Below are 21,308 nucleotides of genomic sequence, written 5' to 3' on the forward strand. Positions count from 1 at the left end.
TTCTTCTGAAAACCTCTAAAGGACCTGCCTGAGGCTGTTTTATGGCTAACTTTTGTTTTTACATAAGTAGAAGGACTGTATTCTGAAATGACAGTAAAAAGTAGAGTATGGTAAGTACTAGCCAATAGGAATTTTTCAGCTCTATTATAATCTTACAAGATCACCATGGTACATGACTGTCTATGGAAGGACAACTGGCCACTCATGAGTGTCCTTGGCCACCTTGAGAGACTTCATAATACTTGCCCCTTTGCACACTATTCTTGCTGCCTAATTGCCTGTGTGCCTAGCTGAACTGTAAGCTTGCAAAGGGCAGTGACTGTGTGTCCTGCTTGCCATTTTTTCTGCAGTAACTAGCACTCAGAAGGTTCTTAAATCATCACTTGGTGAATGCATGAACACTGTTTAACCTCAGGCAAAGAAGTGAATTACATATAATGATGCCAGACTTTATCAAAATTCAAATAATAATCATTTTTTTATTCAGTACATATTCGTCAAAATTATGGTTTGTGGTCTGCCATTAATAAGACATGTTCTTTAGGTTGTTAAACCAAGTGAGTTTCTGAAAAATAGGTATTGTGACAACTGGAAGTGCATATAGAGAAATTGTTCCAAACGACCTGTTCCTCAGTTTTAGGCCGTATTATGGGGCAGTATATGAACCTCTTCATTTTCAAACACATAAACACAGTGGGTCGCTTAAGCTTATAGTCTCAATTGGCTAGTCTGTAAAATGGAAATGATAATAATACCTCCTCGTGGGGTTGATGTAAAGATAAGATTAAATTGTATCTTTTAAATAATAATATCCCTGGTACATAATCAGCAATGAATGAGTAGTAAATAACAATATCATCATTGTTTCCATTGTAATGGAAACTTATGTGTTCACAGATCTGGTGCCAGGAAACTTTGGTTGTTCTTGGAGTGAGATACAGTACTCTTGGATATTTCTCTCTTGAGATCCAAAGGACTTGGGTTTCTGGTGCAGCAACATGTGTTCTTTGAGGGGCTCTGATGATACTATGGAGAGCTATATATATATATATTTTTTTTTTTTTGAGACGAAGTCTCCCTCTGTTACGCAGGCTGGAATGCAGTGGTGTGATCACTTCTCACTGCAGCCTTGCTGTTCCAGGCTAAAGCCATCCTCCCTTCTCAGCCTCTCAAGTAGATGGGACTACACATGTGCACCAGCATACTCAGCTGATTTACTGATTTTTTTTTTTTTTAGAGATGGGGTCTTGATGTGTTGTGCAGGGCTGGTATTGAACTTCTGAGTTCAAGTGATCCTCCCTCCTTGGCCTCCCAAAGTGCTGTAATTACAGATGTGAGCCACCATGGCTGGCCTTCAGCTACATTTTGCTATAACATGAACTGCTGTTTGGGGGTACTGTTGTTTGTGCATTTCTTTCCTAAAATATTCAGTGTCCTGGGACTGAGTTTTGGAAAATGGTAAAGCCCAGTCATGTGAAGCCATGGTTCTCAAGCCTGGCTGCACGCTGAAATCACCAGGGGAGGCAGGGAAGCACTACAGATGCCTGGATTCTACCTAGAACTCAGTACTTGGAATAGTTCAGATTGAACCTGGATGAGCAGTATTGAGAACCTGAGATTTAGAGACACTGGGAATCACTGTTTCTCAGTAGTCATGTCTGTTTTCCTCAGCTGGACCCATTCTGTTCTGTTTTTTGGGTTGTTTGTTTGTTTGTTTGTTTTTGAGGTAGAGTCTCACTCAGTCACCCAGGCTGGAGTGCAGTGGCATGATTTCGGCTCACTGCTGCCTCCACCTCCCAGGCTCAAGCAATTTTCCTGCCTCAGCCTCCCGAGTAGCTGGGATTACAAGCACCTACCACCACGGCTGGCTAATTTAGTAGAGACAGGGTTTCACCATGTTGGCCAGGCTGGTCTTGAACTCCTGACCTTGTGATCTGCCCGCCTTGGCCTCCCAAAGTGCTCAGATTACAGGTGTGAGCTACTGTGCCCAGCCCTGTTATTTCTTTTCTTTCTTTTTTTTTTTTTTTTAAGTGTTTTATTTGCTTTGGATTTCAATAGATCCTGGATATATCCTGGAAGTCGAGTGGATGCAAATGTTAAGCCATGGTAGGAAGGGACACTATGGAAGGAGAGACACAATTGAGTGCCTCCTTGGTGCTAGACCTGTGATGAACTTTTACCCTGTTATCTTCTGTTAATTGTTGTTAATTTTTTGCTAATTTACTATATTGGTCAGATTAGGCTAGGTCTGCCATGGTGACAAGCAGCCCCAAATCTCAGTAGACTTAAACAGCAAAGTCTTTAATATATTTCTGGCTTATGCTTCATGTCCATCCAGGATTCAGGTAAATGTAGCGAGAAAGAGAACACAGAGAACTGAGCACCAACGTTAGAGAAGCAACACTTGTCACTTCTGCTCACGTTCCATTGACCCAAGCAGATCATGGGGTCATGCCTAACTGCAGGGGAACAGGGCTTACAATCTACCCTAGGCCTCGAAGGAGGAGGCCTTGTGAACAGTCTTTAAGACCTGAACAATGAGAATGGTTTTTTGTTTGGCAGCAAGTCAGTTTCTTTTTGCATTTATCCATTTATGAAATCCCAAACCAGAATAGGTATTATATGGAACTATTCTGGGGCTTTCAGAAGTGTTCATATTTCATATCAAGTGGAGTTAATTTGCATACATACATATCATTTCGTAATTTTAAGAAATTTTGTGGAGGATTTTCAAAAGAAATTTAATACTTGTTTTAATTTTCTGTTATAATTTTAGCATGGGAAAATGGCTGCAAAGCTGCAGATATTTTTGTTCTTTCCTTTTCTATATTTGTTGAACTAGTTAGAGGTGACTGCACATACCAGTGCAGAGGAAATACTTACCCAAACCACTAAATGGCTGTCCTGCTTGGTGTTGCATTTGTGGGAGATACTGGCTGTCCTGTTAGTATTCTACATTACTGAGCACTCAGCACCATGACAAGATACTAAACTGAAAGAAATGTTAAAATTAGTTCAGAAAATACAATCGTAAGGAAAAGAAAAAACAGGAAGAAGAAAGTCAGGAAAGACCCTTTAGGTTTGGGAGTAGACAGGAGAGATGTTTGTTTTGCTCATTTCTGATAGACAGTGGCACTCCACAGTTCGAAGCCAAGTAAGACTGGCAGCTGCTTGCTCAGGGTGTACACACTAAGGTCTCTGCCTGCATCACTTCTCCTGGAAGTGAAGAGCCCTGAAATTCCCAGATGCTAGATGTTCATGTAGCAAAACAGCAAATGCTAGAGAGCATCTCTCATGGGATCTGCCTTTGAGGATCGGAGAGGCCTGGCTATTTAGCACTGCGTATTTTTTCCATCAACTCTGTAGCTGACTTTGGGCTTTAACTTTTCTCAGAGGTTACTACATGTTTGGGGAAGCTGACAGCCCCAGCATGGATGATATTACTTTAAACATTTTTAAAACATTCTGTCCTTTTCAGATAACTTTGCTTCATTACTTCCTTCTTCATAAAATGTCCCCTTAGAGAGTAGGACACGTTTTATTCATTAGAATTGGAAGGGGAAAAAAGCATTCCATTCTTTAGAGCCACATCCAGTGTTCACTGCTTTTGAAGAAGGAGGGATGTTTGACACAGAAATGCATCAATGAGGAAGGCCACATTTAACTTTTGTTGTTTGGGCTCAGCACTGGAACCAAACCAGTTTTTCTTGTTCCCCCCCCCCCCTTTTTTTTTCCTTTGGTCCAAGTGGCAGAAGGCCCAGAAATATAAGTTTGCATTGCCAAGAGATGGCTCTAAATATAGTGCTGGTGGGCAGGAAGATTGTTTCCTCATGAATGCAACTGGTGTGTGCTGTATACTCCTTGCCCTCCTCCAGCGGGAAGGAAGAGTTTGGCTTTGCTGCACCACAAGCCTCAGGCCCTCCTGGCTGGAGGAGTTTAGAAACAGGAGCCTGGGCAGATTTGCTTTGCACTGTCATCTCCAGCCAAGACGTGCAGATCAAACAGTCACTACTTAGCTGGCTGTTTTATTCTTTAGGATTTAGGAGTATAATTAAACACGTAACAGTGGCCAGCTTTTAGAGACTGGGAAGAAAGCATTGTGTATGCCTTGTTTAAACACAGATTGTTTGTAAAAGGTATAAAAAAAAACACGTTGCTTTGCCTTGTGTTTGCTTGGAAATACAGGAGGAGTTGGCTGGCTACTGTCTACCAGCCAGCTTTGATACGTGAATACTTTTTACTTTTTCACCAGGGCAGCATTTTGCTCTTTCCTACTGCAACTGAAAGGAAATGGAACTGGTGGGATTATTAGACTGGCTTGAAAATGCTAACTTTAAAAGATTTTTTTTTTTTTTTTGCCCAGACATGGTGGCTCAGGTCTGTATTCCCAGCACTTTGGGAGGCCAAGGTGGGCAGATCACCTGAGGTCGGGAGTTTGAGACCAGCCTGACCAACATGGAGACACCCCGCCTCTACTAAAAATACAGAATTAGCCAGGCGTCAGGACGCAGGCCTGTAATCCCATCCACTAGGGAGGCTGATGCCAGAGAATCACTTGAACCCGGGAGGTGGAGGTTGCGGTGAGCCGAGATTGCACCATTGTACTCCAGCCTGGGCAACAAGAGCAAAACTCCATCTCAAAAAAAAAAAAAAAAAAAAAGATTTTTTTTTAAGTTTACCCCCAAAGCAGAGCAGTCTAGCATTATAAAGAGCTTGACTCAAAACCTCCTACTGTTCTCTTGCCCTCAGCAATTAAATAAAATATACTTTGAAACCTCAGCTTGTAGATCAGATTGCCCCAAAGGGATGGAGAGAGCTGGTTTGATCATTGTATTGGTCCAGTTCCTTGATAAAGGTTTACTTTATCTTTTCTTTTTTTTTTTTTTTTTTTTTTTTTTTTTATCTTTTTTCCTTGGCAGTGGATATAAAATGACAGCTTTGCAGATTAATGTTGGTTTGGCTTTTATGGTAAAAGCTTATTATGCCTAAGGAAATACTGCAAAGTAGCCAGTGCATTTATATAATGAAATCATCTGTGTTGAATGTATTAGCATTGAATAATTAAACTCAGCCTATAGTTGGTTCTAAAACGCAGTGCTTCTTAACAAGAGACTGTTAACTTAATAACAAGCAACGGGTAGATCTCATCTCAGAATCCTGGCTGGGGCTGGGCACGGTGACTCACGCCTGTAATCCCAGTACTTTTGGAGACAGAGGTGGGTGGATCACCTGAGGTCAGGAGTTCGAGACCAGCCTGGCCAACTGGTGAAACCCTGTCTCTACTTTAAAAATTACAAAAATTAGCTGGGTGTGGTGGTGAGCACCTGTAATCCCAACTACTTGGGAGGCTGAGAATCACTTGAACCCAGGAGGCGGAGGTTGCAGTGAGCCAAGACTGCACCACTGCACTCCAGCCTGGGTGACAAGAACAAAACAAAAAAAAGAATCCTGGCTGACTTCAAGTCATGCCACTCACACCACTTGAAGGAGAGCAAAATAGTGATTTTTGATGCTGAAAGATCACACTTTAGCATCAAGCAATTTCGGGAATCTTTACATGTATGTACTTTTAGATTCCACTGATTGGGAAAATGCAAAGGAGAAACAGCTGTTGGAAATTAATGCTTATGTATGAATTTTTATTTTACTCATTATAATACCTTCCACGTATATTTGGAAAATAATTCAAATATGTGGTGGGTAAATTGCAGCACCTGAAACAGTGCTTGCCTCATATTAGCATTTGGTAAATAGTTTTGACTGAAAATTAAACATTGTTCAGTCAGGAGACTGTTGTTAGTGTCCAAGCAGACTGACAGAAACTTCAGACCCACAGGTTAGAAACCAAGATCCAATCTATTTCTCTTCCTCTCTTCCTTATAGGGCTCTTGCGTTGTCACTGTAAACAAAGACCAGGAAAGAACCAGCACACTGGCCCAGGGAGTCATTCTTTGGTCAGGGAAGGGCACCCTAGCAGTGAGAAGTAGTTTGCTGCCCACCTAGCTTTACAGTGTGATTATTTATGTGATTTCAAGCTGACAGTTTAAAGACTTCCTCCGCCTTGCCTCTTCTGTAATAAATATGTCCAGATATTAAGATTTGAGTGGTTAAAAAAAAGCAAAACTTTTCCCATTAACATTGTTTTGTTAAAACAGGTTATCTACGTTGCGGGAATAAACATTTTCCCACACAAGAATTATTAGAGTGATTCGTTCGTAAATATTTTTATTTTTCCTAAACTGATTTTTAGTCGAAAAGATTTGTTTAGGAACAGTCACCCCAAGATGTCTTCAGAGATTCCTGAACTCCTCAGCGCTGTGCCGTCCAGGATAGTAGCCGCACATGGCTTTTGACCATCTGAGATGATGCTAGTCGGAACTGGGATGTGCTAAAAATTTAAAATAAGGCCGGGTGCAGTGGCTCACACCTGTAATCCCAGCACTTTGGGAGGCCGAGGCGGGTGGATCACCTGAGGTCAGGTGTTCAAGACCAGCCTGGCCAACATGGTGAAACCCCGTCTCTACTAAAAACACAAAATTAGCCAGGTGTGGTGGTGTGCACCTGTAATCCCAGCTACTTGGGAGGCTGAGGCAGGAGAATTGCTTGAACTCAGGAGGCAGAGAGTGCAGTAAGCCGAGATCACGCCATTGTACTCCAGCCTGGGCAACAAGAGCGAAACAACTTCTCAAAAAAAGAAAAAAAAAAGAAAAGTTTAAAATACATGCTGGATTTTGAAGAGTTGTATGAGGAAAAGGATATAAATTATCTTGTCAATTTTTAATATTGATTTGACATTGAAATATTTTGCGTATGTTATACTAAATAAGATATGTTATTAAAATTAATTTCTCTCTCTTTTTTTTTTAGTGTAGCTACCAGGAAATTCAGCATTACGTATGTGGCTTACGTTGTGTTTTTATTGGGTAGCATAGAATTAGAGTTTGAGGAGATCCCACCCCTCTGAGTCAGAGTGAGAAATCATCCCTGGCCTCCAGTTGCACACAAGTTGACAGTCATTGCTTGTGGTGCCAACCCTGTTCCATGTTGCAGCTGCCTGGGGGGATGTATGAGGACTGTGAGACCATACCTTGGCTGTGCAGGCAGGAATATCCTGAACTCCTGGCCTGATACCATTTGCCCATCCAGGAGGAGTTCTCGATTAGCCTAAAGGATAGTTAACTAGAAGCTTCCAGGGCGCAGGACTAAGTTCAAGTTAATGTTAAGGTGATTCTGTGAGAAGGCAAACACCTTATACAGTGCAGGTGAGGGAAGATTCACGCACCTGGAACCATCCAGGCTGGTTGAGTTCGGCCTGATAAATCACCTCTGGTAAAGAGGGAAGGAGGGTCCACCCCTGGTTCAGTTACTGACACCTTAGGTAAAGTCACAGGCCAATGTCCTGCTGCTCTCCACAGGGACCCTTTTCCTTGGAAGTGATTTACCAAATGCTAATTGAGTGTTTGTTAAATGTTTACTATGGGCCAAGCACTGGGTTTTTCTCTATGCATTAAACGTGTGAATAAAGGGAAAAAAGGGCTTCTGTCTTGAGTGGCACACACAGGACAACTCGATTTCTCTTCATGCAGAATAAACATCAAGAGATTTTGGAAGCATAATTTTTTGGTAGTTGGGCAGCAGGTGATCATTGGTCCCAGCACCCTTACTCCTTGTCTAAATCAGAGGTTGCAGCTCTGGTCATGTTATATTGGACGATTCCACACACTAAACCTATGTAGTAGATCCTGCCCCACCTCAGGGCTATGTGGTATGATATATACTGTCTCCACACTGTGCAACTGCATGCTATCTTATTGGTTTAAATGGTGTAGGTGACCATAACACAACGGCAAGCATCCTGTGTATATAAGTACAGAAAAGATACAGTAAAAATCACTGTAAAAGACAAAAAGTGGGGCCAGGTGCAGGGGCTCACACCTGTAATCCCAACACTTTGGGAGGCTGAGGCAGGAGTATCTCTTGAGGCCAGGAATTCAAGACCAGCCTGGTGAACATAGTGAGACCCCATCTCTACGAATAAAAGAGTAAATAAAGGGCTCCTAATCTACTAGGGAGGTGAAGGCTGTTGGTCATTTGCAGGTAGTTAAAATTATATAGTTGTTAGGAAGTAGATGGGGCCATTCAGTTGTGGGCACAGGGGCTGAACTCACATCACACCTCACTCATTAGTAGATGACCATAGATATCAAATTGCTTTAAACGAGTTTCTGCGTCTTCACTGCTGAATCCCCAGCACCAGGAAATGTGATTGGAACCATTAGTTGCTAAATAAATAATTTGTTAAATGAACCAATGTTTGAATGGAATTTCTGCATTTCTCCTACTCCCCAGAAAAAAGGGCCTGACCATGTCTTTCAGAGGCAGCCTAGAAGCTGGAGAAGATGTCTCAGAACTAGTCAAATTCCTTCTTCTCTCCCTTCCTCCTTTCTTAACTTCCTTCCAAATTTTGGTGTCTTTCCTGACTCTAAGCCAAGTTCCCCTCACCAGTCTGTCTTTCTGTTTCCAGAACTTTTTCCTACTATCTTCCTTGGGTTCTTTCCACCCAAGAATAAGTTGCTTTCACTCTTGCTGTTTGCTACAGCAATGCCCATTCCCCTACCATTTCCACTAGTCTAAAATACGGATTTTACACAGTGTTTTAAAAAGTGATGTTGCTAATACATTGGTTTGGGCCTGGCATCAGATAGCTGCCTCCTACTGTTGGTCAGTTTCTCCCTTCAAGGAACAAAAACTCCCCATTCTCACTTCACCAGACACATTTCTTCTGTTTACATGAGGCTCTCAAGCATACTTAGGCTGGAGAAGAGGGTTCCATTAGACTTTGCATGGTGCCCACTTTTATTATACCAATTATTTTGTTCTGGTTATATACTTGCCATTATTTTGGGAATGGGCATTTCTACATCACAATCTCTTTTCTTCTGACAATCCAGGAAACATCTCTGACATCTGACTATAAAACAGATATTTTTGAAGATGGAGTATAGCCTTCACATAAAGCCTTGCTGTTTGTAGGAGAATTGCTATATCTAACAACTATTGCAACTTCCCAAGAGGAAAATGAAGTGCTTTAAACATTTTTTTCACTGTGGCTCACGCCTGTAATCCCAGCACTTTGGGAGGCCGAGGTGGGCGGATCCCGAGATCAGGAGATCAAGACCAGCCTGGCCAAGGTGAAACCCTGTCTCTACTGAAATACAAAAAATTAGCCAGGCATGGTGGCATGCACCTGTAGTCCCAGCTACTCAGGATGCTGAGGCAGGGGGCTCGCTTGAATCGGGGAGGTGGGGGTCGCAGTGAGCCGAGATCGCGCCATGCACTCCAGCCTGGCGACAAGAACAAGACTCCATCTCAAAAAAAAAACAAACATTTTTTTTCAAAAATCTACTTAAATGGTTCAAAGTTCTTGTGGTTGGAGTGGCTTTCATCATAATTGCTGATGCAATCATAAAGTCTTCAGTCAGCCTGAGTGTACACCATGGAATGAGGATGTGCTGAATGTAGCCTGTATTTCTCTAATGACATCTGTCATCCAAGTTTATTTTAATGCCACAGTATTTGGAAAGAGGAATTTACTAAGCCCTTGTCCCCAGTCTCACTCCCTACTTCCATTTTTCAGAGGTTTGTGTAGCATATAAAATAAAAGAGCAAATGCAAATCAAAAGTCTTCCAGCAGAGCTAGTGTTTTGTACTGTTTTGTAGTTCTGGCTATTTATGGTATAAACTATATTCAAGTCCCATGAACAGGGCTTTTCAATTAGCTTGAAAAAAATTATTAAATGTTTGGTGGGTACCAGAATAGCAAGATTCATGGTTATTTGGAAGGCCTGTTTTATGCTTTGAGGCCACTGTGGCCTACCACAGAGCCTACACTGCAGACTGTGAATTTAGCAAATCCCAGGGACTTGCCTGGAAGTCAGAATTGGTCCCATATGATTAAAAACAATTTATTCAAGTACCCAGTTTCTTCAAGCAGAAAGTTAGAAGTGTTGGGATCAAGGAAGCAGATAAGGAAAGTCCAGATGAAGCACATATTAGGAAGACAGCATATTGTCAAAGAGAGTATAAAGTAGATTCAGGACTACACAGTGATTTTCCAGTTTAATACTATTGCCTTTAAAATAGAAATAGTGCTGCTTTATATTATGAAGGACTTTATGGACTGATTGATGTGTACTTTCCCAACTATATTTTCATTTCACCTTACTAATAATGTGAATCGTGAGGACCTTTTGCCTGGTTTACTCTGCAGACTGCATTTAAATGCCTTTCTCCAGGAAGCCTTCTCTGACTCACCCCTGAGACCAATCTCCTTGCCACCCAGGACTGAGTTCCCTATTGCCCATAACAATGGGTCCTGATCCCTCTCACAGTACCAAATTCACATGATTATTTGTCTGCTGCCCCCATCAGACTTGTAAAAGTACTTGAAAACATAGGTTCTATCTAGTTGGTTCTTGTACTGCCAAACTTAGTATAATACCCAGCGTGTCATAGGTGCTGAATTTACTTGAACTGTGGAGGCAAAAATGAGGTTCAGAAAACTTAAACATCTTGCCCAAGGTGCTAGAATGTGAACCCCATAAGAGTAAAGCCTCAAACTGTCACATTCAGCACAATATCCCCAACATCTAGAAGAGTGCTTTGCACAGAGTAGGTCCAAAAAAGGTTGAATGGTAATAGACCAGGACTTAAACCCAGGTCTGCCCTATCGAAACCCTGTACTTTTTAATATTACATCCAAAAATAGATACTGTGCTTTCTCTTCAGATGGTATAAATCTTTCGCCTTTTATTATACATCCAAAAACATGAAAGGCGATCGAACCTATTTAATAAGCTCCTCCCACATGCTCAACCCTGTGTAAGGGACTTTCTTGTTTATGATTTTATTTAATCTTTCCAACAGTGCTGGAAACATTGTATGAGGTTACATTTCACTTGGGTTAATACCTGAAAGCATAGAGTAGGCATTTAATTTTATAAGAAGTTGTCAGTTTCCCAAAGTGTTGGTTCCATTTTACAATCTTCACAACAATCCTGAGAAAGTCTGAGTTGTGAGAAAGTCCGAGCTGTCCTAGGAAATTAAATCTACTTTCCCTTGACAGAAATATATTTAATCAGTTAAGAGTAGTTGAGACGATTTTGATGTTTTCCTTATCTTGCCAAAGGGCCTGCTTGTTCCTGTTTTGTACACTCTGTCTTTAGAATCTGCGTGGTTCTGAGCTCGTGTTTGACTTCATTTTGAAGTACAATGTTTTTGCAGCTGTAATCCGATATGTGGAATTTGGTCATGCTCATGTGCATTTACTGGTATTTTCAGATATGAAAGCACTTCCAAAATTATAAAAAGAGGAATTGCAGAAGAATATTTTTAATGGACACATTCATATATAGTAATCCCCTTGTTGTGATATGCATGTTTTCTAGCAAAGTTGATTGTACATTTTATAGAGTATTCTATTATTTACAAGCTTAAGGTATATCACTTACTTAAAACTTTGGTTGAGGTGGGTGGCTAGTCTATTAAGATACTGGGTATTATCCATACGTAATGGTATTTCTCCTGAAGATGTCATTTCCCCCTCATAGTTAAATTTACCCTCAGAGCATTTTTCTAGTCCTGGAACTTAGCTGCAGAGTTGCCACAGCCCTACCAACCAAAACTAAGCAATTTCTCCCTGTGCTTGAGAATTCCTTGAATTGAAATTTCTCTATCTTGACTATCTATAAAGCTTAATATAGTCTCTATCTATAAAGACTATAATATAGTCTCTATAAAGCTTAATATAGTCTCTATCTTGACTATCTATAAAGCTTAATATAGTCAATGGTAACATTGCAGAAGTAGGGGCTGCCATCAAAACTACAATGTGATGTGGCTTTAAAATTCCATAGGAGTCCAGAAAGAAGTAAAACTATGTAGTTCCTGGATTATGACTTTGGAAATTTGAAATGTTTGTATCAAATAGATTGAGACACTGATACCTATATTTACAGCAAAACTAAGGAAAAAACAGAATGCTGCAGGAGATTGTAGGAATAGAAGAAATAGGTGTCCTCTTAAAGCACACAGTTTTTACTCTAAACTTACTTAAACATTTTAAAAATTGATCATTCAGATTGTAAATGTTTTTCTTAATTATTGACCATAGATTTTTTAAAGTACAGTTTTTAACGCATACAAGTGTCATTTCTGTTTTGTATTACTTTCATTTTCTCATAGCCATTTACTACTACAAGGGAATAAGTAAAAATTTAGGTACTTATGAGCTTTGAGGATCAGTAAAAAATAAAGACATAATCTGTTTGTCTTCTAGTTTAAACCACAGAATTAGCTACTTGAACGTTTAATATTGGTTAGTTCATGTGTGTCTCCTCATTACTTCTGGCCTCCCCAATGGTAAAAGGGATGGTCCATTAGTTAAGCACATTATTTTGAGCAAAGATCACCCTTTCCCTGGCTCTGTGCATTAAAAAAAGCTATTTGTGCCAGTTGAGTGCACTTGTGAATTGTGATGAAGATGTCATGCACTAATTTGCAGCCAGATTAGATTATGACAAATTTAGCAGGGATGACACGATTATTTGAATGGAGATTTGAAATTTTTCATGATTTGAAAGTCCCTGAGCCCTTTATTCTCATGAATGATTATACTCTGCAACAAGGGAGACTATATTTAATGATGTGATTAGCAGTTTGTGACATATTTCATTTTGTGTTCTCATGTGATTGAGTTACTTTCAAATAGTACCTTGGGGAGATGAATTAACTGTTTTAGTGCCCTAGGATTTAGTTTAATGAAGTACTTCTCTCCATGTTACTTCAATGTTCTAGAACAGTGCCATCCAAATATATATATATGTAATGTTGTGAGACACATGTTAAATTTTTCATTTTTAAAAAGTGAAAAGAAATAGGTGGTATTAATTTGAATAATATAAATTTAACCACTGTGTCTAAAATGTTATTTCAATATGTAATCAGTATTTTAAAAATATTAGTGATGCAGTTTAGATTATTTTTTTTAGTATGTCTTAGAAATCTGGTGTTTATTTTAAACTCACAGTACATCTCAATTCAGACTAGCCACATTTCAAGTCTAGAAAAGATCTCCCTGTCTTGCAGTCTGGAAGCCTCACACTGGGTTTTGCTATGAAAATTACTAAGTTTTGTTTTTTCTTAGAGTCACATTTCACTATCTTTAAGTCTTGAGATCATTGAAAAGGGAAGTTTTGATCATTACAAAAGCCAGCACTTACTGAACCATCCACTGTGTGAAGCATGTTACATCTTTTCATTATCTAATTTAATTTTCACAGGGACCCTATAAAGTTAGACATCTCTATCTCTATGTTACACATGAGGAAATTGAGACACAGAGATTGATCTACCTGTTTGAGGTAACATTGGGTAGTAGGAGGCACAGTCAGGATTCCAATCCAGGTTTGCTGGGCCCACCCCCAGCTCTCTGCTGAGAAAGGAATGGAGACTCCAGGCATGCTGGCTGCTGAGCTACCAGGAGCCTTTCTGGATGAGTGAGAATGGAGGGTGTGCGGAGCAGCAGCAGCCAGGAGAGCCACTAGGTCAGCGCTGAAGCCCACCTGCTTCTCTGAACATCCCAGACATGTGTTTCTCTTTCTCCAGACAACATTTAGTTTATATTTATTTATCATTACATGTATAGATGTTTACCCACTAAGTTCATACAAACACATCCTTAAGCATGTTTATAAATTTGCCTGAGTACCTATGCCTCATACTGTTGAGATGAGTAACTCCTTAACCTTTACACTAATAAGAACCTGTTAATGTCATTCAAATATATTTTTGATATGGAATTGTTTTCTTTTTAATTTTAATAGGAGTCTTTTTTTTTCATGCAGTTGCAAGATGTAATAGAGTGAAAACAGAGCTCCCATACAAAGGCAGGGGACCGAAAGAGGGTAGCTGTTGCCAGCTCAAATGCCTGGGTTTATATCCTGATCATTGTCCCTCCCCCTGTGCTCTCAGGCGATAGATGATTGGCTATTTCTTTACCTCCTGTTTTTGCCTAATTAGCATTTTAGTGGGCTCTCTTTACTACGTGATTGGTCAGGTGTGAGCTAAGTTGCAAGCCCCATGTTTAAAGGTGGATGCGGTCACCTTCCCAGCTAGGCTTAGGGATTCTTAGCCTAGGAAATCCAGCTAGTCTTGTCTCTCAGTACCCCCTCTGAACAGGAAAACCCAAGTGCTATTGGGGAGGTTGGCCGACGATGGCTCTAACTGCTTCCTGTTGAATTGGGGCATAGTAGGGGTCATGCAGTTGAGATTTCCTCGGGAGGGGTGCCTTTGATGTCATCAACATCAAAGCGTGGGCTAGCAGGCCGGTCCAGGGGTCTGTGGTAGATCTTAGTCATGGACTGCATCTGGGGCTCCATTTGAAGAACTATTTGTAGTTTTACAGCTTCGATTCTGGAAGAGACAAACTTAACAAGGAGGTTAAAGATACAGGGATTGAAATGTATGGCCTCTAGTGCAGGGGATTATTTCCTGGGCACACTTCACAGGCCTTGACTATCTGCTTGATAGTTTTGAAAAGGCCTGGTCCGGTAAATCATGATTTGGCCATCTGATGGGTGCTATCAATGCCTAAGTGAATGGTTTGGTGAAGGGTTTTAAGTAATTTTCATTGGTTAGCTGCAGGCAAAAGTATTTTCCCTTCTTCAGTGGCTGGACATCCTGAGGGGAGGAAACTATGTCCTCGTGAGGTTCCCATTCTATTTCTCCTGCTGAGTACTGGGGCTTGGTTTCTTGGAGGCGACTAGGTGTCCTTCTATAAGTATTTCTAATGGAGGGTCCCGCCTCGTGGCTCTTTTGGCTTCAATATCTGCTTGGCAGTTCCCCTCTATTTCCCTTTTCTTTCCTTTCTGATGACCCCGGCAGTGTAAGACTGCCACCCTTTAAGTTTCTGTACAGCCAATAATAATCTCCCAATGGCTTCCTGATGTTTGACAGGTGTTCCCTCAGAAGTTAGGAATTCCCTTTCTCTCCATGTTGCTGTGTGGGCATGGAGGACTAGGTAAGCATACTTAGAGTCTGTATATATCTTTACCCTTTTTCCTTCTCCTAATTCTAGTGCCTGAGTGAGAGCTATTAGTTCTGCCAGCTGAGCGCTAGTTCCTGGAGTGAGGGGACTACTTTCAAGTATTCCATTAACGCTGACCACTGCATACCCCACTTTTCAAAGTCCTTTTTCTACAAAGGAACTTCCATCAGTATACAAGTTGAGGTTGGGATCAGTCAAGGGAACCTCCAGAAGGTCCCCTCAAGTGGCATAGGTTTGAGCAATCACCTGTTGACAGTTATGTTCTATCTTTTCTTCATTGTCTGGGAGAAATGTGGCTGGGTTAAGAGTTGCACAAGTACGCAGTCACACCACTGGCGCTTCAAATGATAGAGCCTGATATTTAAGCAAATGGTTGTCTGACAGCCACAAGTCTCCTTTAGCAGTGAGTATGCCGTTTACATCATGAGATGTCCACACAGTAAGATCTCTTCCCTGTATTATTTTAACTGCCTCAGATATACTAAGACTGCTACTGCCGCCACTACCTGTAAACAGTGAGGCCAACCCTTTGCCATTACATCAGTTTCCTTACTTAGGTATGCCACAGGTTGCAAGATGGTCCCTTGGACCTGTGTAAGGACTCCTAGAGCTATTCTCGTTTTTTTCTGTGACATAAAGAAAAGTCTTGCCCCGTTGGCAAGCTTAACACTGGGGCTTGGGTTAGGGCCCTCTTAGGGCCTGGAAAGCCACTTCTGCTTCAGGTGTCCATCTTACTAAATGGGTATTGGCTTTCTGAGTTTCCTTAATTAGTGTATATAATGGCCTGACTGTTTCGCCGTACCTGGGAATCCATATTCAGCAGAGAAACCTGTTATGCCAAGGAACGCTCTTAGTTGCTTTAGGGTTTTGGGATAAGGATAAGCCAGTATAGGCTGGATACGTTCCTCACTGAGGGCCCTGGTGCCTTTGGATAGTTTTAGCCCTAAGTATTTATGTAAGCAGAGCTGAGCCTTTGGTTTGGAAAACTTGTAGCCACAGGTGGTGAGGAAGTTTAAAAGCGCTTGGGTGGCTTGATGGCACAAGGTTTCTGAACAGATGGCTAGAAGTAAATCATCCATGTACCGAAGGACATAAGTGTCCAAGTATGAGAACTAGCTCAAGTCTTGGGCTAATGCCTGGCCAAATAGATGGGGACTATCCCTGAACCCTTGGGGTAAAACAGTCCAGGTGAGTTGAGATGTTGGGTTCAAAGGATCTTCAAAGGCTAACAAGAATTGAGAGTCAGGATGTACAGGGATGCAGGAAAAGGCATCCTTAAGGTCCAGGACTGTAAACCACTCTGGTTCCTCTGGTATTTAGGAAAGAAGAATACAAGGGTTAGGTACAGCTGGGTATAGAGGGACAACAGCTTCATTGATAATCCTGAGATCTTGCACTAACCTCCACTGTCCATTGGGTTTCTATACTCCTAAAATTGGAGTATTGCAGGGGCTATTGAATGGTTTTACTAGGCCTTGGGCTTTGAGGTCCTTAACAATTTTTTGGAGTCCTTGTTGGGCCTCGGGTCTAAGGGGGTACTGCCTTTGGTAGGGAAAGGAGGTGGAATCCTTTAGTTTAACTTGAACAGGATGGGCATTCTTCACTCATCCATATTGTCCTTCTGTTGCCCAGACTTCAGGATTAATTCCTTCCTCAAGCAGGGGACAACAAATGGATGTTCCTTCTCCTATATTCAGGTATATAATGGCCCCTGCTTTTGCTAGAATGTTTCTCCCTAACAAGGGAATGGGGTTTTCAGGCATAATTAGAAAAGCACATGAAAAGAGTAAATTTCCCCAGTCACAGCTTAGTGGCTGGGAGAAGTATCTACTGACTGCCTGTCCTAGGACCCCTTGGATAGTGACAGATCTGGAGGACAGTTGTCTGGGACAGGAGAGTAAGACTGAGAAGGCCAGGCCAGTGTCCAGGAGACAGTTAACCTCCTGGACCTCAATGGTCAAGCATACCCGGGGCTCTGTGAGGGTGATGGCATGGGCTGGCACTTGCCCCGGGCACCCTCAGTCCTGCTGCTGGATCATCTGGTTAGTGGCTTCTGCTCAGAGGACCTTCATCCCCTGGGGCAGTGGGCCTTCCAGTGATTCCCTTGATATAAGGGGCATGGATGAAGGGGCAGCTTATTTCTATGTGAACAATCTTTTTTAAAGTGTGCTTGTAGACTGCACTGGAAGCAAGCCTGATTAGGCATTCAGTTTGCCCAGCTTTTCCCTTTTCCAGAGTGTAATAGGAGTCATTTTAATAGAAGTCATTTTCTTTTTCCCTGGAGTTTGTAAGTAGAGATCTAGAGCTGGGAATCTCCTAACTACAGACATAGGTAAGGAGAAAGAAACTAGCAGTGTCTTCCAAGCATACTTTCTTGCTAGAAGACTGAAGAGAAGAAAAATGTTTTTCAGCATAATTGGTCAGGTGAACTAGAGTCTTCTCTTAGAAGCCTTTGCCAAGCCTCCCTGAGTTTGTTAGCATAGTGAGCATAGTAGGAACCAGCCCTTTCCTTTGGGCTGCTTCCATTTCTCCATCTACACAGCAAATAAGAGAAGGGGAGGAGAAATAGGAGAGGAGCTTGGAGGCTTTCTGCCCACCTCTCCATAAGTTAGCTGTCTTATCCTAGGGAGACAGAGTTCCAGTTTAACCAAGTGTGGGACATCTCCCTGAACCATCTGAGCACCTGATGTATAGAAGAGATTGCTTGAAAGACTATCGTGGTTTCTCCTGGAATCTGGGCTTCCAAATGCCCAAAATTTGGAGAAAATGCCTTAGGTATGACCCAGAAATATGATGTATAATCTTTGATATGATGAAACCAACCCATTACTTTAGCAATCCAAAAATTATACTCATTTCCTGAGTGGATTTTGGGACTGAGTATTTGCCAAATAACCTGAATCTTCAGTTATAATTGCTCATTAAAGTATGAACAGGGAAAGAGTAAACTAACAGTTCCTGCTTGTCCTACCCTTCTAGCCTGCAGGTTCTATCCAGTCATGCTGGTGTGAGCCCTGTCATATCTCATACTTCATCCCTGGGTCTGAGCATTAAGGGACTGACCATCTTAAGTTTTGGCATCCATGATAGACATTCAGGACAGTGTTGATAACTTGTAAGGAGGAAGAGTCATTTTCTTTTCAGCCACTAAGTATCTGCTGAGTACCTGTATACCAGGTGCTCAGGGGAGACAGAAGTACATGTGACAGATACACATCTGGGAAACAACAGTATTCAACAAGATATTGTTGTTTCAATACAATTCAATACAAGCAAGCTCTGTATTGCCCTTTCTACCAAGTTCTTGAAAATCTTGTAGAATATTAAAATATGTTTGAATTATATTAGCAGGTTCTTATCAATGTAAAGGTTAAAAGGTTCAGTAAAAGAAAAAAAAGACTCTAGAGTCAAACCAACCTCATGTAAAATGCCAAGTCTCACTAGCTGTGTCACCTTGGGTACAGTACTTAACTTTTTTAAGCCATGTATGTATTTACAAAAATCCTATAGTCCTTATAGGATTGTTGTAAACATTAAATAATAGAATAAATGTGCGTGGTTTTAAAATGTGTCTGTAAAAACCTTTTTTAGAAAAGAATCCCAAGTGTAATATATGCAGATACTCCTTCTCCAGGAGGTAGAGGAGTATCTATATCCCTGCACCTTAAGTTTGGGCTAGACTTAGCGACTGGCTTCCAAGGAAGACATGTGGAAAGGGAAAAATACTTTACCTGGAGGAACCTGGTAGATATCTCTTTGACCAGATGATCAAGTTAAAATGATCAGAGAGAATGTACCTCCTGAAATGGTATGATGAAAAGGGCACTTCATCTCTATGGTAATCTTTCCAAAAACTCATAACCCCAGTGTGACCATGAGAAAATACAGCAGACAAACCCAAATTGAGGGACATTTTTAAATACCTGACCAGCACTCCTCAAAACTATCAAGGTCATGAAACACATGGAAAAATTGAGAAACTGTTCCAGACTAGAAGAAACATGCCAACTAAATGCATTTAGTATCCTGGATTTAGATCTTGGAAGAGAAAAGGGGACATTAATGAAAACATTGGTGAATCTGAATACAGTCGAGAGTTTAATCAGTAATAGTCTACTAATGCTGCTTTCTTAGGTTTCACAAATGTAGCACAGTAACATAAGATAATATTAAGAAAAAATGAAACCATGCGAAGGGTATATAGAAACTCCCTATATTATTTTTGCAACCTTTCCTTAAATCTATCTCAAGTCCAGAAAAATTATTCAAAATAAAAAATTTATTTTAAAAATATATGTTCACAAATTCTTTCATACCCCATTCCTTCAAAAAATAGAGAGATTGCCTCTCCTTGAGTAGACTGTGTTTAGTGTTTCACGTCTAATGAATAAAATGTGGCATAATTGATGATACGTAAATTCTAAGACAAGGTCATAAAACCTGCTCTGTCTGGGATCACTTGCTCTGGAGGAAGCCAGCTGCCATATCATGAAGTCACTCAAGCAGCCTTCTTCGCAAAGAGGCCCACGGGGTAAGAGACTAGGTCCCCCTGCCAACAGTTAGCAAGGGACTGTGTCCTCCTAGCAACAGTCATGTCAGTGAGCCTCTTTATAAAAGGACCATCCAGCCTCAGTCAGGCCTTCTGACAATTGCAGTCCTGGCTGATCTCTTGCCTGAAACCTCATGAGAAACTTTGGAGCACTCAGCCAAATGGCTCCCAAATTCCTGACCACAGAAACTGTGAGATACTAATGTTTGTTGTTTTAAGCCACTAAACTTTAAGATGATCTGTTATATGTAGGTCGATAACAAACATGAGATGAAACATGGTTAGCATATCACCTAATGTATATAGGTATGCAATAAATTTTTGTTTCTACTATAGCATTATTGTTGAAAAACTGTTATTTTTCTTCCCCGGATGTTCTGGTCCTCCCATTTCCTCTCTACTTGGAACAGTAATTCTTAACCCTGGCTGGATATGAGTATCACTTGGCCAGCTTTTTTAAAAAAACACCAGGGCCCAAAGCCCTAGACCATATTAGTTGAATCACAAATTATGGGATGGGACCTAAGCACCAATTTTTATTTATTTATTTTTTATTTCAATAGGTTTTGGGGGAACAGGTGGTGTTTGATTACATGAATAAGTTCTTTAGTGATGATTCCTCAGATTTTGGTGCACTCATTACCCAAGCAGTATACACTGTACCCAATATGTAGTCTTTTATACCTTACCTCCTCCCACTATTTCCCCGAGTCCCCAAAGTCCATTGGATCATTCTTATGCCTGTGCATCCCCATAGCCCGGCACCAATTTTTTTTAAGTTCCCTTCATAATTTTCACGGGCAGCCATGATAAAGGACTACTGATGTAGAAATAGTAACGTTCCTGTAATCCCAGCACTTTGGGAGGCTTAGGTAGGTGGGTCATGAGGTCAGGAGATCAAGACCAGCCTGGCCAATATGATGAAACCCTGTCTCTACTAAAAATACAAAAATTAGCTGGGCATGGTGGCGTGTTTCTGTAATCCCAGCTACTCAGGAGGCTTAGGCAGGAGAATCGTTTGAACCAGGGAGTCAGAGGTTGCAGTGAGCCAAGATCGCGCCACTGCACTCCAGCCTGGTGACAGAGCGAGACTCCGTCTCAAAAAAAATAACAAAAAAGTAATGTTTAAATATGGGCTACCAACATTCCGACTTCTGAACTTAGGAGTAGAAAGTTATATTTTTTGATATTTTATCAAAGCAGGCTTTATGCATAAGAGAAAATGTATTGTACGAAAGAGATTCAAAAACTGTCCATTGAAATAGCATGTGATTATATGTAGCCTTCTTTGAAGAAAGTTAAACAAGCTTTACTAAAGGAGTTTGCCACTTGACAGGCAGAAACCACAGGACAATTCTATAGACCTTATGGCAGGAAGCATACTATTTGTAGACAGTATTTCAAACGGTAGTTAATGCTTACTTGGTTAGTATACTAAACTGGAATTCCTTCTTTCCTGTTTATATTTTCTTTCTCTTTGTAAAGCATACATACCAAAGCAACATTTGCTGCATATGAGTTTAAGAAAATCACCTGCTGATGATAATTTTCTAAGAAAAAATAAATTACTAGTTTGTTTAAATAGAAGGTCTGCATATTTTATATTGAAAACATGGAGCCATGAAATAGACAACCTACAATTAGTGTGGAAGA

General features: G+C 40.9%; 1 protein-coding gene and 1 non-coding gene across 4 annotated transcripts in view; both read left to right on the top strand.

Annotated features, from left to right (window-relative positions):
* ZNF704 (zinc finger protein 704) overlaps positions 1-21,308 on the top strand; it is a 299,359-nt gene that overhangs the window by 175,022 nt on the left and 103,029 nt on the right. The window lies entirely within an intron of this gene.
* On the top strand, positions 7,529-7,662 carry LOC126961927 (U11 spliceosomal RNA). Its single transcript, XR_007728507.1, has one exon. It is a non-coding gene; the product is annotated as a U11 spliceosomal RNA (small nuclear RNA).

This window comes from Macaca thibetana, chromosome 8, assembly GCF_024542745.1.
Source record: "Macaca thibetana thibetana isolate TM-01 chromosome 8, ASM2454274v1, whole genome shotgun sequence".
Lineage (NCBI taxonomy): Eukaryota > Metazoa > Chordata > Mammalia > Primates > Cercopithecidae > Macaca > Macaca thibetana.